The sequence below is a fragment of the Cryptomeria japonica genome, chromosome 7, assembly GCF_030272615.1.
Source record: "Cryptomeria japonica chromosome 7, Sugi_1.0, whole genome shotgun sequence".
Taxonomy (NCBI): Eukaryota; Viridiplantae; Streptophyta; class Pinopsida; order Cupressales; family Cupressaceae; genus Cryptomeria; species Cryptomeria japonica.
Window position 1 is genome coordinate 93,710,360 of NC_081411.1, and position 15,106 is coordinate 93,725,465.

A 15,106-nucleotide genomic window follows, 5' to 3' on the forward strand; every position below is an offset into this window, starting at 1 on the left:
GGAAAGTGGGGAGGTCGTGTCCTAACTCCATGTCAGTATAGATATAACTTTTGGAGGTCCAAAAGTCCTTCAGTGGGGAGGTGTGATCTGGGGGATCATTTTCAATGAATTTTCATGTTCCTCCAATGCTCCAGATTTTTTCTCTAGTATAAAGATTTTGGAATATTGACTCCAACACAACTCATTTCTCATGAAATAGAGTTTGTATGTGGAAATGGTGCTTAGGCAAAGTTTGGGTCAAACTGAGTACCTAAGGCCATAAAAAAAAGGGTCAAAAATCAAAGTTGCCAAAAGTCATCAAATTTGGCATCATTTTGAATAGCTCGACGAGAGCTTTCCAACACAACTCGTTTCATCAAACATGGAGTTCGGATGTGGAAGTTATTTAAAGTCAAAGTTTGTTCAACATTTGGTCAAACTTTGTCAAAATGATGATGTGGCAGGTCAACATGATGATGTGGTATACATAGTCAACACCATGACACGTTTCTTTGAATAGAGAATTAGAAGTTAACACTTGGCTCCATCTTGATTTGACACATCATCTTGTCATCAACACCCAGTCATCATCCAATCAACACAACGATCAATCAGCCCTTGACACTCAGCATCATCTGACCTCTCCATGTGGCAAGTCATTATTGGGAAAATGAATCATTTTATTGTTTTATATAAAAAAATAAAAAAATCAAATAACAAAATATATAAAACAAAAATAAAATACATTAAGAAAAGAAGTGTCCCTTTTCAACATGGGACCTCCCTTATTTAATGAGATCTCTCTTTTAAAATAAAAGACCATGCTATCTTATGGATGATGGAGAGAATAAAAGGGGATTAGTTTCCTAAATATAAGCCCCTAAGATCTTTTTTTATTTTATCTCCCTTATTATTTGATCCCTAAAAAATGGAATAACCTCCCATAAAAGATAATTGAAATTATAATAGGGAGATATTTTGATTTTTACTTGTAATGGGAGATATGGGTATAATATGGTTTTAACCCATATTGGTGAATAAATGTGTATAAAAAGGGGTAGGTTGGACATTTGAATTGTGAATGAATCCAAATTGTCATCACTAGTAGCGCATTTTGGGACGGGTGTCCTCATTCTTTGTGATTTCGACCTAGAACCTAGAGGCAAGCACTGTATGGGATCCTCAGGGGTTGTTTCTTGACCAACTTTGAATTTTCTATAAAATTCCTCTTTTTCTGTGGGTTCACCTGGTTCTGTGAATGTCTCAGTGAGTTCATAGTCACTGGAGGATTTGTCTGAACCCCATTCCCATTCATTGGAGTCTATGGAATAGTGGTTCTCTTGTTGATTTTTGGTAGCTTTGATTTGTAATGTTGCTTCTGTATTTTGAGTATTTACCTTGGAAGACATGAAACCAAGTCCTTTCGAGCGTTCCTTTTTGAATGTCAATTCTAGTTGCAAAGGTTGAATGATACCTTCCTTTCTTAATCCAAGAGGACTTTTACCATCATACCCAAATTTTTGTAGGATCTTGAATCCTTTGCCATATTTTTCACATGGTATGCTGATGTGATCTTGTGTATCATTTTCAAGGTATTTGTAAAGCATTTTGTATAAGTCTTCTTCTTCCATTTCACCCCATCTTTGGAAGATAGTAGGATCCCATTTGGGTGTAATGATAGATACCCATCTAGAAGGATGTGGTCATCCATATTCTTTGGGCGAACTCATAACTTGTTGTAAGCAAATGGTTTGATTCAAAGTGTATTCACCCATGCCCTTGTCTTGATATTTCTCTTTAAGCTCACCTTGTTTTGATGTCAAAGGTTTTAATGATTCAGGATCAATGTTTGTAGAAGAAGGGACAACTTCCCTATTACTTTGAATAATCATCTCAATTTTTGGTCTCAAGTTATTGCAGTATATAAATGGATTAGGATCAACATTAACTGTTATTTCAACTCCATTGTGAGGAAACTTAATGCTTTGGTGGTATGTAGATGGGACTGCCCTCATTTCATGAATCCAAGGATGTCCTAGCAATATGTTGTATGTGAGATCCAAGTCTAGGACTTGACAAACGACATCCTTTGTAACTGGCCCAACTCTGAGAGGTAAGGTGACTATGCCTTTGGATTAACGCTCTTCATCATCATATGCCTTGATTGTAATTTTGTTTGTAGCATTCACGGCTTTATCAGAATATCCCCATGGTATTATTGTGTTCAAAGTACTTATGTTTAGACCTGCTCCTCCATCTATCAGGAGTCACTTTATTCAATGTTTGTGTAGGAAGGCTTCGATGTGTAAAGATGCATTATGTGGTTGGCTCACAGAGGCATCATCAGCTTCTATAGATGTAAGGGAGTGTGGAACAAAAAGGTATTCCACCATGGCTTGAAACCGGTCTACGATCAGATGAGTAGGAACAAAAGTATGTCTCAAGTTTTTGTCAAGAATGGCTTTATGTGTAGGGGATATGCGCAAGAGCTCGAGGATGGAGATAAGCGCTGGTGTCTTCCCTAACTATTCTACAAGGTCATACTTGGGCTTGGATTATGAGGAAGTGGTGGTTTTAGCTGGAGCACCTTGCAAGGTGAATTTACCTTGACAAGTTGTAACATTACATTCAAAGGTAGGTTCGGAAGAAGATCCAATTACTTTTAGGACAATTTTGGGTCTTTGGGTAGAATTCTCAGGCATTTTGTCCTTGATGATAATGGTAGAGACATAATTATCCATCAAAATGTGATTGATAGTTGAATCGTAGTTATAAGATGCTCTGGTATAGTTGGTTTGGTCATCTGTGGCTTTATCTTTTCCCTTGTCATGTTTTGGAAATGGTTCTTTAAACATTTCATGTTCTTGATTGGATGAGTGTCCTTCAATCTCAATTTCACCTCTATCAATAAGATCTTGTATGATGTTCTTCAATCGATGACAATTTCCTATTTTATGACCTTTGCTTTTATGAAATTCACAATATTCATCATTATTCCACTAATTTGGTTTGACATTTGGCTCATATGGAGGCAAATATGTAATTGTTATTATTTTGTTTGCCACTAGCTTCTTGAAATCTGATTCTAGTGGTTCTCCCAGTGGGGTGTACTTCCTTCATGACTTTGAAGTTGTTTGAGTATTCACCTGATTGTTTGTAGAGCTTGATCTGGAAAAAATGATTTTAGGTCGCACTGTATTGGCATCCACAACACCATCATTGATTGTGTTCTTGTTTTTATTCCAAAATCTTGGCTTGTCTTTTCATTTTATAGTCCTCTTTGTTTTGTTTGAATATTTTGATGACTCCTTGTTCAATTAGGACCCTCTCTATTGCTAAGCCTTTTTCAATGACGTCCTTGAAAGTGGACAAACAAGATTTTCTTAAGTCATAACCAATGTCTTTGTTGACATTCTAGGTGAACATCTCTACCATTTGTTTTTGTGGAATTTCACAAGAGCATCTGCTAGCTAGATTCCTCCATCTTGGCAAAAATGATGAAAAAGATTCTCCATCCTTTTGTTTGGTGTTACACAAAGTAGTGACTAATATGTCTATCTATATGCTGTATGGGAAATGTTGGATAAATGCCTCAGCTAAGTTACTCCATGACTTAATTCTAGGTGGGAGTTGGGAGAACCATTCCATAGCTTGATCACCTAAGCTCTGTGGGAATAATCTCGTCAAATATGTCTCTTTTGCTACTACCTCAATGCAAGCTGTGAAAAACTGTCTTATATGTGCCTTAGGATCTCCTTTTCCTTTGTACTTATCGAACTTAGGCGTCACGAAATGTTTAGGAAATGGAGGCATTGGAATGCTCTTGTCAAATGGATAGGGACATATGTCTCTTATTGTGTAACTTGGCGTTGGTATATTTATGTCCTCCATTTTCTTTTGTAAGCCCTTAATTTGCTGCTCCAAATTGTTCTTAAGTGGAGATCAACTTCTTGGACCATACCCCATAGCTGAACCACCAGGTCAAGGAGCATGTTGCATATATGGATGGTATTGATCATACACATGTTAATATGGAGGAGGTCTATAATGATGCTGTGTATAGGGACCACTTGGCAAAGAGTCATGGTGAGTAATGTAATATCTGCTTTGTCCATGTATACCATACTCTATAGGTGTGTCATGAGTTTGTTCTCATGTGTTGCCCCCAAATTTGTTGCGGTGTTTCCTTGTGTCCAAATTTTGAGCATGCCTTTGGATATCCAATTGCTTTGGTGGTTGGTCCTTAGCATTGGATAACCTAGGAAGCTCAATAAGTCAGAAACTGATTGTTCTTGTTTGCTGGGCTATAAAGTTTTCCAATTCTGAACCCAAATGTGCCTGTATATTTCATAGACACACTTAAATGACACAGACGTGGTTCTATCAGACATAGATGAATTTATGAGATTTTGTAAATGCAATGTTGCTCAAGAGAACATAGACGCGTTTTTGCCCTTCAGTGACGCGTTTATATGACACAGACATGATTTTTTTAGACACGGACGCGTTTCAGAAAACCTGAGTGCAATTTTTCCAATTCATGAAGTTGTTTTGTTGTGACCCAATCTGAATTTTGGATTGTTTTTCATGACAAGAGGACACAATGTTGATGAAGACTCAATCTTTACAAGCGTTTAGACTCAAAATGACCGAAAGAAAAGTGTGTTGTTTGATGTAAAAATGTTTTGCATACACTTGAAGACACAAAAGACACAATGTTTTGATGTTCGGTCTTGAATGTTTGATAGTTCAAAATAAGACAAGCACAATTCCTATGGTTGGCCAGGACAATAGTTGTTGATCCCGCATGGGGTTTCCCCAGAGGCTACACTATTCAAAGTGGATACTTATATGCTTGACCCCACTGGCTCCACCCTTAGCACTCACTTCTTTGGGGCAGCCAAGCATCACTCCCCATGAAAACTCCCCTTGACAAACTTTGTATCTCTACTAAGAACCATATGTGTGTCGATCACTCTAGAGGTCCGACCTCCTCACCCAACAACTAGAAGGATTTTGGATTTCTAAAATAAATAGGTGCTAGTAAGGGCATCCGCTGGTGTGGCCATACATGTGACACTTTCAGCTCTATAAATACATAAGGCTCCCAGCCAATAGGGGTTAAGCCCTACAACTCATCAAATAAATTTGATCAAACGGATTTGTGGGGAGACATAGTGTCGGTATGAACTAATCTGCACATGTTACCCATGGCTTTCACCATGGATAGAGTTGTTTATAGTGGTTCAGAAGAGGATGGCTTTTCCTCGCTACCGCTTGGGTCGTTCTCTCCTCACTAGTAGTCCTAATGACCACACGGGGAGATGGGCCCTTGAAAAATGAAACAAAAAGAGCCTATTGCCCAAGACACAAAAGACACTGGTTCAATTTTAGTGCACCAATTGAAGTGTTCGATGATCTATGAGAACAAGGAACACAATAAAGATCATAAGAAAAATCCTTATCAAGGTCTTGCAACAAAGATTTGTTAGTAGTTTGGATTGTTTCAAATGATCACCCCTCTGTGCAAGCACACAAGTTAGGTAAAATTTAGATCCAAAAGACTGTGAAATAGGGGTCTTCGACAAAATGGTTTTCTTTCAAGACAAGCTACACCAATTTTGTTATCTAGATCAGAATATGTTAGCTCAATATAAACCAGATCTAAAATCTGAATGATGAAATAAAAACCCCAAAACTGGATAACAAACCAAAATGCAAAAGCTGAAACATAGACACGATTTCACCTATCACAAACACTACAGAAAAATGCATACATGCCTAGATCTGACACAGATGCCTCTTTGGGACATAGACGCGATTACCAAACACAAACATGTCTGAAGGCTTCACAGATGCAATTTTGGAACACAAACGTGACTTGCAACCATCAAAAGAAAATAAAACTAGTGTCGAAGACACAGATGCGAGTTTAGATATCACAAACACAATAGAAATTCAGAAACGCAATTTCAAAATGCGCAAATGCGAAAATGTCTAGATATTGTTGGAAATGTTAGATCTGCAACTTTAAAAACACAAAATCTGCAAAAAAATATGTTAAATGCAAAATGGATAACGGTCCCACCGGGCATGCCAAAATGTATATGGTGAAAATGGAAACAACAATATTGAAAGACTAAATAGACTCAACCACAAAACCCCAGCCTAACAACAACAAAGATCCACCTTAACATATGAAGATTACCTAAGACAATGCAAATCAAATGAAATCACAAAGATTATACCATCACATGTCCAATAGGGTTTGTATCTCCATTCTTCATATCCCCATTGATCTTGCTTGATATATTTTCTCTCACATTTTATGTGTGCACAAGGGCTCAACAAAGAATGGAAATGTGGTTGCAAGTAGGCTTGATCGCATATGAAAGTTTGAACGCTAGACTAGTCGAGTCGGGTTTGATAATGAAGGAAGCATCTCCTTATATAAAAGACACTATAAGAAATCAAGGGATTAGATTGAGAGGTGTAAAAGATAAATGGTTGGCTAAGATTAGGGGGTAGGTAGATGAAATAAAAAAATAATGAGAGGGTACGTAGTGTTGGAATAAAGATTTATTTAATTAATGGAGGAAGTGGGATCAATTACATAAATAAGATATTTATTTAGTTTAGGATAAAGGACAATCTAAATAAATAAAGATATTTAATTAAATGAGAAATAAGGCTAGAAAAGGATAAATGAATTAATTAAATAAATAAAGATTTATTTAATTAATAGAAGAATTAGGGTAAAGTAATTAAATCAATAAAGATATTTATTTAATTAGAGAGGGCAATTTTAGGTGTCCACAAATACTATGGATTATTTTTACTTAAAAGTAAAATATTTTAATCCATTTTAAATTAACCATGCCTAATATAAATACATGAATGACCAACATAAATATATATTTAATGATCATAAATGTAAGAGCTGGTCGCGTCTTAAATATATTATACTAATAAGAAAGTGAAAAGAGATATTCCATATTGTAACAAATAATCTGATTTATTCAAAATAATCAGAATTTCATATTTTAAGTTATATATTTGAATAATGACATCCTAAACAATAAGTCGATCAGATATGTGAACCAATTTCATAGAAGAAAAACCACTTCATTTTAATTCAAGGCTAAAATTTCTAATTGCACAAAATAATAGTTATTATTTTAAATTGTGTGTATTGAATGGCCTAGAACAAAATGAGGAGGGAATGTAGATAAAAATGAACCTTCTTATTGAAGAGCCAACATGTTACAACTTATTAGATAGAACATTATATTAAATATGAGAATAATTGAAAGGAGCTTGTAAATTATTTTATTTGTTTTATTTTGATATTTATTGTTATTGTACAAAATTCATTCGCCATGAGCATTCCCATTCAATTCACGAAAACAAATGATGAAGTTCTCTTGCAGATGAATTTTTATTATAAATAGTTTTGCACATTCCTTATAGTTTAAGTTCATATCATCAGATTAACCTTCATCTTCACCTTTATTTTTGTGTGGCCATGACATGCTAAGGTCATGCATGTGACCTAGTCATGTTATCTATCTTCAACATACATAAATATTTTTATGTGTTTAGAAACAATATCTGATTGTTGTAGCAGGTTCTATGGATGCTTCACATTGGTGAGCATGTTTCAATCTCATATCCTTAAAATATAAATTAGCAATAGTTAAAAATGCTTTCTGCTTTTCTGCAAGAAAAATTTTTAGTCACTAGATAAACACATTACCTCCAAAAACTGAAAAGCTTATGAGTTTGTGACAGATGATCAGAAATGAAATTCATATGTATAATTTCAATAACCTGAAATTGTGAGCTTGAATATGTTTATCTGTCAAAGTTGAAATTTACAAAACTTGTTTGTACATGGATTACTCTGTAATACATATTGAAGGCTTCCTTACAACAAATATGAAAATTTAGATATTAATCAATTTTAAGAAATTTACAAGCTCTAAGAAATGTTTCAGATGTATACAGAAATCAAGATGTGTTTAAATGAAATCCATGATTTCCATTATGAAAAATATAGGCTACCCAAAGAAATAAAAACTTATATAAAAAAATGTACTCTATGGAAACATTTAATCTCTTTGATGTTGGTGTGAAATGAGAGATAGCTATATAAGCAGATAATAAATATATATGTACATAATCCAGCATTAACCATTATAGAGTGCTTCAATTTAGTTCTCTAAAATGTTACGTATGACACTTGAATGCTAAGAATGGGTGATACTATAAGATTTTTTTGATAAGTGCCCTTGGATTTGTTACTGATTGTGACATCATGGGATGAAATTCAAATGTTTTCAGTAGATTTCACAAAATTATGTTCTATTGGTTCTATCTGTTCTACCAAGTGATTTCTTATTTGCATTCCAGTTGATTCATTATTTCTTCTTGATTATTTGCCTCACATTGTTGCACACCTTTAAATGCCTCATTTGTCAAACTACCATGAGGGCATTAATTTTTTAGAGTATTGTGCCCAGTATTATCAATCTTTGTGACTTGTGATCTATCCTCAACAAATGGATCAGAGTTCCCAACCACAAATTCACTTGAAGAAAATAAAAATTTCTAAGAATTTCAATAGAATTGTTCTTCTAATTTTGAATATCAAAAATAAAAAAAGGATTACAAGTGACATGGTGCAAGGCATAATTCCACCTTGATTAGGATCACTATTATGCTTTGAGTGCTTCAAGACCTTGTACCTTTGAGATACATTTATATCAGGCTGAACATTGTGTAAGAATTCACTTGCTCTTGTAATATGAACTGGTTGAGCAATAGGATTTGAAGGAAAATTTGTAGTTGAATCCTCTGACAAACAAGTTGGACCACCCTAAGAAGCAATTTTATAACAAAAGGCAACTAGTGCAGGATCCATTTGAGAAAGCATGCCAACAACCTGATTATGCGTAAGACAAGGATTAGCAAAGTGAACACTAAATTCTTACTATCTGACATAAAAAATTTGAACTTAAATAACTGTATGTCTCTATTTGCACATTTAACCATACCGCATCACTCAGTGCATATGCTCTGTTGTAAATTCGAGCTCTATTGTAATCACCACCATTATATGCATATTATGCAAAACTAATGATAGTTATTATTAGGATTGAATGGAAAACAAATTTTTGTTCAACCCCATAAAGCTGCTAGGATCATAGGCATGCCCATTCATGCTTACTTTTGCATTGGCTCAAATTAGTTCCACATCTTGCAAGAATGTTGAGCATGTCAAGTAACGCTTGCTATCTACACGCTATAGTAAAGTAGTGATATCCATTTGATTTTGAACTATTGAATATAGTCAGGAGCACCTTCATTCATGACAGAGTAATGGAAGACACTGAACCGTTTTTCATATAGAAGTCTAGACATTAGATGTGGGTACATATAAGTACTCAAAATTAATTTTCACTTGGTAAATACATCCTCAACAAATGAATCAAATAATGATTGATGCATCACTATAAAACCTGCTACAGACATCCCAAAGACATATTCGGAGTCGTCGAATAACATGCTCCTCTGCTTCTGCCTTGGAACATTGCTCAGTTTCACTTGGTCCTCTTGCTACTTTTGGTACCTTTTGTAGTTCAGGATTAGAAACATTATTTTTTAGGAGGAATTAACACTCTTTGATCAGGGATAATAAGAACAACGTCAACCAGTTGAGAGATGAATCTACACCTGTCATCAGAACTTGGTTTTTCTACTTGGTAACTGCACATAAAGCAAAAGACTGTAATCCATTTAGGTCAGCTCTTATTAATCATTGGCACCCAAGTTTAATACTATACGAGTCTGTGACTTAATCTGCTAGAAAAATTGGGATCTATTGGATTGATTAGAGGGTAAATTCCATTGGTGTCTTGGGATTTTACCTTGTATTATACTGAACATAAATAAAATTTATAATGCATTCAAGGTTACGAAACACCATTGAATTCATGTAAACTCAATTCAATGAAAATTTCAATTTATATAGAGTCAGAAGCTAACAAGGTACTTGGTACACAATACTATACACAAGGGATTCACATGCCTAAGAATAATCTTGAAGAAACTAAGCAATGAAAATACAAAAACTAAAACAATGATGTCGTTGATACATACATATAGCGATGACCAAACAAGGATGTAGCTTCTCCATCCAATTCATTAGAGGGAAAAGTGGAGGTTGCAAGATGTAATAAATTAAGGTTTGATGACAATTATTCCAGTATAGCTAGTAGAACAACTCTTAAATGATCGTGGGCCAATGAAGCTCAGTGAAACAGACAAAATCAGATATTTACTCATTTTAGGAAGCTCTAGCAATAAAAAGAAAATGATTTCAAATATATCACAGGAAATCCCAAAAGCATAGAACTTTAAAAGTATCAAGTATATTAATGTAATGATATACACACCATCCCCCACCAAAGTTGAAGTTGAGGCAAATACAAGATAGGAGTAGTCATACTTGCTTCTCCCATAATGTGTACTAGTGCTTCCTAAGGGTTTCGTGCACTTGGGTCAGACAAAAGTGATGGAAGTCCAAGTTAATGTACATGGAACCTCTCTAATTTCTGTAAAACTGCAGGGCCAATATGATCTTGGCAAGAAAAGTACAAATATAGCATCCTTAAAAAATTTAGCTAGCTTACAAGCCAACTAATTCAAAAGTTGTAAAAAATAGACTCATGTTATTGACATGTAAACATCTATGAAAGCATTTTCTAACTATACCAAGACAAAACCCTCCTTCCCACAAAGTAGAAGTCTGGGTCTATAAACAAATGGAATGGGAGAACCATAGGGAAATGCAAGTAACTTGGCAAGATTGCGAGAACTGTCATTCATTGAATCTTTTTAATCACCCTTGGCCACTACCTAGAAGATCTCAAAAATATAATCACTGATTATTTTTAGATGTCCTTATAAGTATGGAGCTATTACTAGGCACAATGGCCTTGACTATACTATTGCACATAGCTTCCAAGAAATCATGCTTCTCTACTTTCAGAGAATCAAAATCTATGACAAAGTTATCACCACTAGTGTATACTTGAGGATATTTCTCATGGAAAGCATTAATTGAAGCTTCTATGCACAAAGCTTTTAAATCAGCACCACAATACCCCACACAAGCTACTGCTAATTCCATTCTTAATTCCTCTGATAAAGGTTTCTTTCACTTTATTGGATCTTTAATATCTCAGCTCATGCTTTACACTCAGGTAAGGAAAATACAAATTCATGATCAAACTGACCAGGACGGTGAAGAGCTCCATCAATTGCATCAATCATGTTTGTCACTATAATAAGCACTACTTGACCTTTAGAGTCTAGACCATCCATTAGAGCAAGAATCATAGATACAATAGAATTATGAATTTGGTCTTGTTTACTAGACCTCACTTGGGCAAGACAATCTATTTCAACAACAAATATTATGGATGGTTGTTTCCTTTGCGCTTATTCAGAAAGTAATTTTAGTTGTCGCTCTACTTCCCAACCCACTTGCTGAGCACATCAACTCCCTTTCGCATGTAAAAGTTTACTTTCTGTCCTACCTTGGAAGCTGCACATGCTAAAGTCCTTGCAATCAACATTTTTCCAGTTCTTGGAGGACCACCCAATAAGAATCCCCTTGGAGGAGAGATGTGATAATTTCCAAAGAAATCAGGATAGAGAAGAGGGTAAAAAGACATTTCTTTCAATGCAGCAATGTGGTCAGAAAGCCCTCCAATATCATCAAAACTCACTGTTTCATCAACCTGTAAGGTTTGAATGTTAGCTCCACCTTTTGAACTAGGATCAGTAGGTTGTGCATCTATACGTCCATAACTAAACATATCACCTTGGTGTCCCCATCCAGATGATGCAACTTTCAAACCCCAAGCAGTTGCGTTATGCATGTCAATTCTGCCACAAACCCATTGCTGACCAAAGTTTCTATTTCCCACATGCATATGTGATAATGAACCAACAAGACATTTTTCCATCATCAATTCTTTGTACATGAAGATTTTTTTCTTCCCTTGAGACAACTTGTCTCGCGTCATGTGCATTTTTTATTCCCATTCCTTTATACATTACTTTACGTGGTGCAGACTATAGTCGTTGCATTTCTTCTTTTTCAGGAGAAAACTTCCTTGCCTCAGTTCGATTTCAAATAGCATACCATCTCCTTCCTTCTTGTTCTTTACCCTCCTCACCCTTTTCAGTAACTTCATCTTCTTCATCTTCCTCTCCTCCATCCCTAGCCTCCCCTTCATTTCTATGATCATCCTCCTCTAAGCATTCCTAGTCTTCAGAATCTTGAGAAGAATGTTGGATGGTTGAATTTCGAGGCAAAATTCCTTTTCGCCGTGGCAAAGATACAATATCTCTTGCCCTCTTCTCTTGCATTGGACTGGACTGCTCATCCTAACTAGGGTCATTCTCAACTTTAATAGTAGTTGGGTGATATGTTTATCTCTGCAGCCATTGATACCCAAACCTATAATATTATGCAACAAATTATTGGGCAAGAGAAGTTATATCTTCACAAAAAACAAAAAACAATGGAGATTGGAGAAAATCCTACCATTAGATTAGCATCCTCTATGTGTATGTTATCTATTTTATAATCCTCTAAATTGACATAATTTGTCCTCTTTCTTGTAGAACGATGTGGAGTTGACGTATGTGATTGCCAGTATAAGCAACTTTAGCATACAAATTTAATCATGAAAGATGCCTACATATTTGACAAGAGCAGCTGAGAACTCTATCAGTTACATGCCCGTTCATATTATGTGTCTAATTCAAAGAACCAACAGTTTTGTGCACCTAAGAAAAGAAATCAAAATAATATAGAGGCTTTTACAAGAAAAATGAGAATTCCACAATGATCTACATAACAAAGCATAGAGTGATGGATGTATTGTAATAAACAAAATTCTCAAGTATCCATGACTCAAAAAGCACAGATCAATGAGAAGGGAAGACATTTTTCAAAATAAAAATTATTTATTATTTAAATCAGCATACATTTTCATCAATGCTAAGCAAAATGCTGAAGAACACTAGCATACTGAAGCTAAGAAGAAATTAGAGTCAGTTTAAAACTTACATAAGCAAATGATAGAGCTTTAGTACTAAACTTGACTAAGTTGCTGAGCATAGAATCTAAGACTGGTAACAGAAAATATAAAGCACATATTAGACAACTGCTGTAATGCATTGACTTCAATGAACTACAACTTGTTGAGGGAACCGCTGAAAACCATCTTCACCTCTCATGAACTCGAAAGGCTGATCGACATTCCCTTTTTGCAATCCATATCTCTAAATTCCAAATAGATTATTAAACAAATATCTTATCATATATTATAAATGGAAACATGTATATAACTTGCAAAGATCATTAAGTGCTACCAACATTATTGTAGCATATATATGCCTATAATTCTATCATATTCATAGACTTATCTTTGATCTAAATGTTGCTATAACAAAAAAAAATTATGCTCTTGGTTCTGACCTTACGTTTTTTTCTTCATATCTTCTTGATCATTTGATCTTTGATCTTTCCTACATTGTTGTTGAATGATCTAGTTTAGTCAAAACAAATTTATATATTTTGAACATTGAAATTATGATGCAACATTTACAAAAAAAAGGCAAGCCATCAATGGGGCATTCGTTTCATTCACATCATGATACTACGCTTAAGACTCTTGTGGACAATGATATTGTTCCTTGACATTAAGATGCAACACTACCATCCATTTTGAGTACACCCACAAAGCTTTTCTTAATCTTGAATCAGAATAAAGTTTGTACATTCTAAACATTGAAATTATAATTTGTAATTTTTATTTATATTGAAACTTAAACTTGATATGCAATGAAGTAGCTTTTTTATCCATGATGTGTAATGAACACCTTTTGAGCTCTACAATATTTTCCTTAAAGTCAGTAGTATGCATGTTTTTCAATAATATTTTTACAAATTTATTTATTCTTCTTAAATAAATAAATTGATTATTCCCTATTCTTCTAAAGGTCTTCAATTAATTAATTCCTCTAAATTCTGATGTTCAAAAAATTTGGTGTGTTTTTGAAATTTGAACTTCTTTGGGTCTGTTAAGTCTTGAAGTTTATTTTGGTTTTTCAAACTTTTTTCCAGTCTAAGTTTTTCAACTCTTCTACTAAGTAAACCAGCAACTTAGTGACATATAAGTAATAGGCCAGAATGCATTGGATTCTAGCCAAACTAAAATCTACACCCAATTCAGAACAAATAGTAAAGATCTTTTTCTTCATTCTTCTTCATTCTTCCAGAGTTTGACCTTGGATGTTAAGGAGCACATTACCTTGATTCTATAAGAATTGCCTCACCAATATCTTTCATCTAGAAACACCATCCTGGGACATTAGGAGAAAATTCACCTATAGATATGTAATCCAAGAAATTGTAATAATGTCCACCACTAACAAAGAATTTGGTTTAAATTTATATGATTTCTTTCTTCATTTGGCTTTAAACATTGCATTGGTAGCAACAGTATTGACATGTCTTTACAATAAATGTACATTAACTATGATATCAACTGAAGATGTTAAGACTTAAGAATATAACAGTGAATGCCCCTAGATCAGGGGATTGTTCTACCCAATGTAAACCTAAAAAAATGTTACATATCTTGCAAACTTCAAGTTTACAGACAATCAAATGACTTCATAAACATCTAAACAAAACATTAGGAGGACAACTCCTATACTAGTTCACCACCAAACAAGATATCAACTTTTTTAAGGTCACCACCAAACAAGACACTATTTTGATGTATGAGAGTACACTAATGCAATAAATCCACTAGATGATTGTTTTTACAATTTACCTTATGTTTCTTTAAACCATACAGGCTGTGGTTGAGATTCTGCCTCCTGTGCAGGGTTCCCTTTTGCGAATTCTCTTTGTTTTGTTTCTATTTTTGCGACTCCCCACTGCATTTTGTGGTCGAAGGGGAGGTTGACGCTTTTCCATCCATAGCTCATACAAAACAAAGCAATTGCAGAAAATGACCTTTTTTCTTGTTAAAACATA

At 34.6% G+C, this 15,106-nt stretch overlaps 1 pseudogene; it reads right to left on the bottom strand.

Annotated features, from left to right (window-relative positions):
* Positions 1 to 15,012, bottom strand: part of LOC131856458 (ATPase family AAA domain-containing protein At1g05910-like) — an 88,477-nt pseudogene extending 73,465 nt beyond the window's left edge.
* Positions 15,013 to 15,106: the final 94 nt, after the last annotated feature.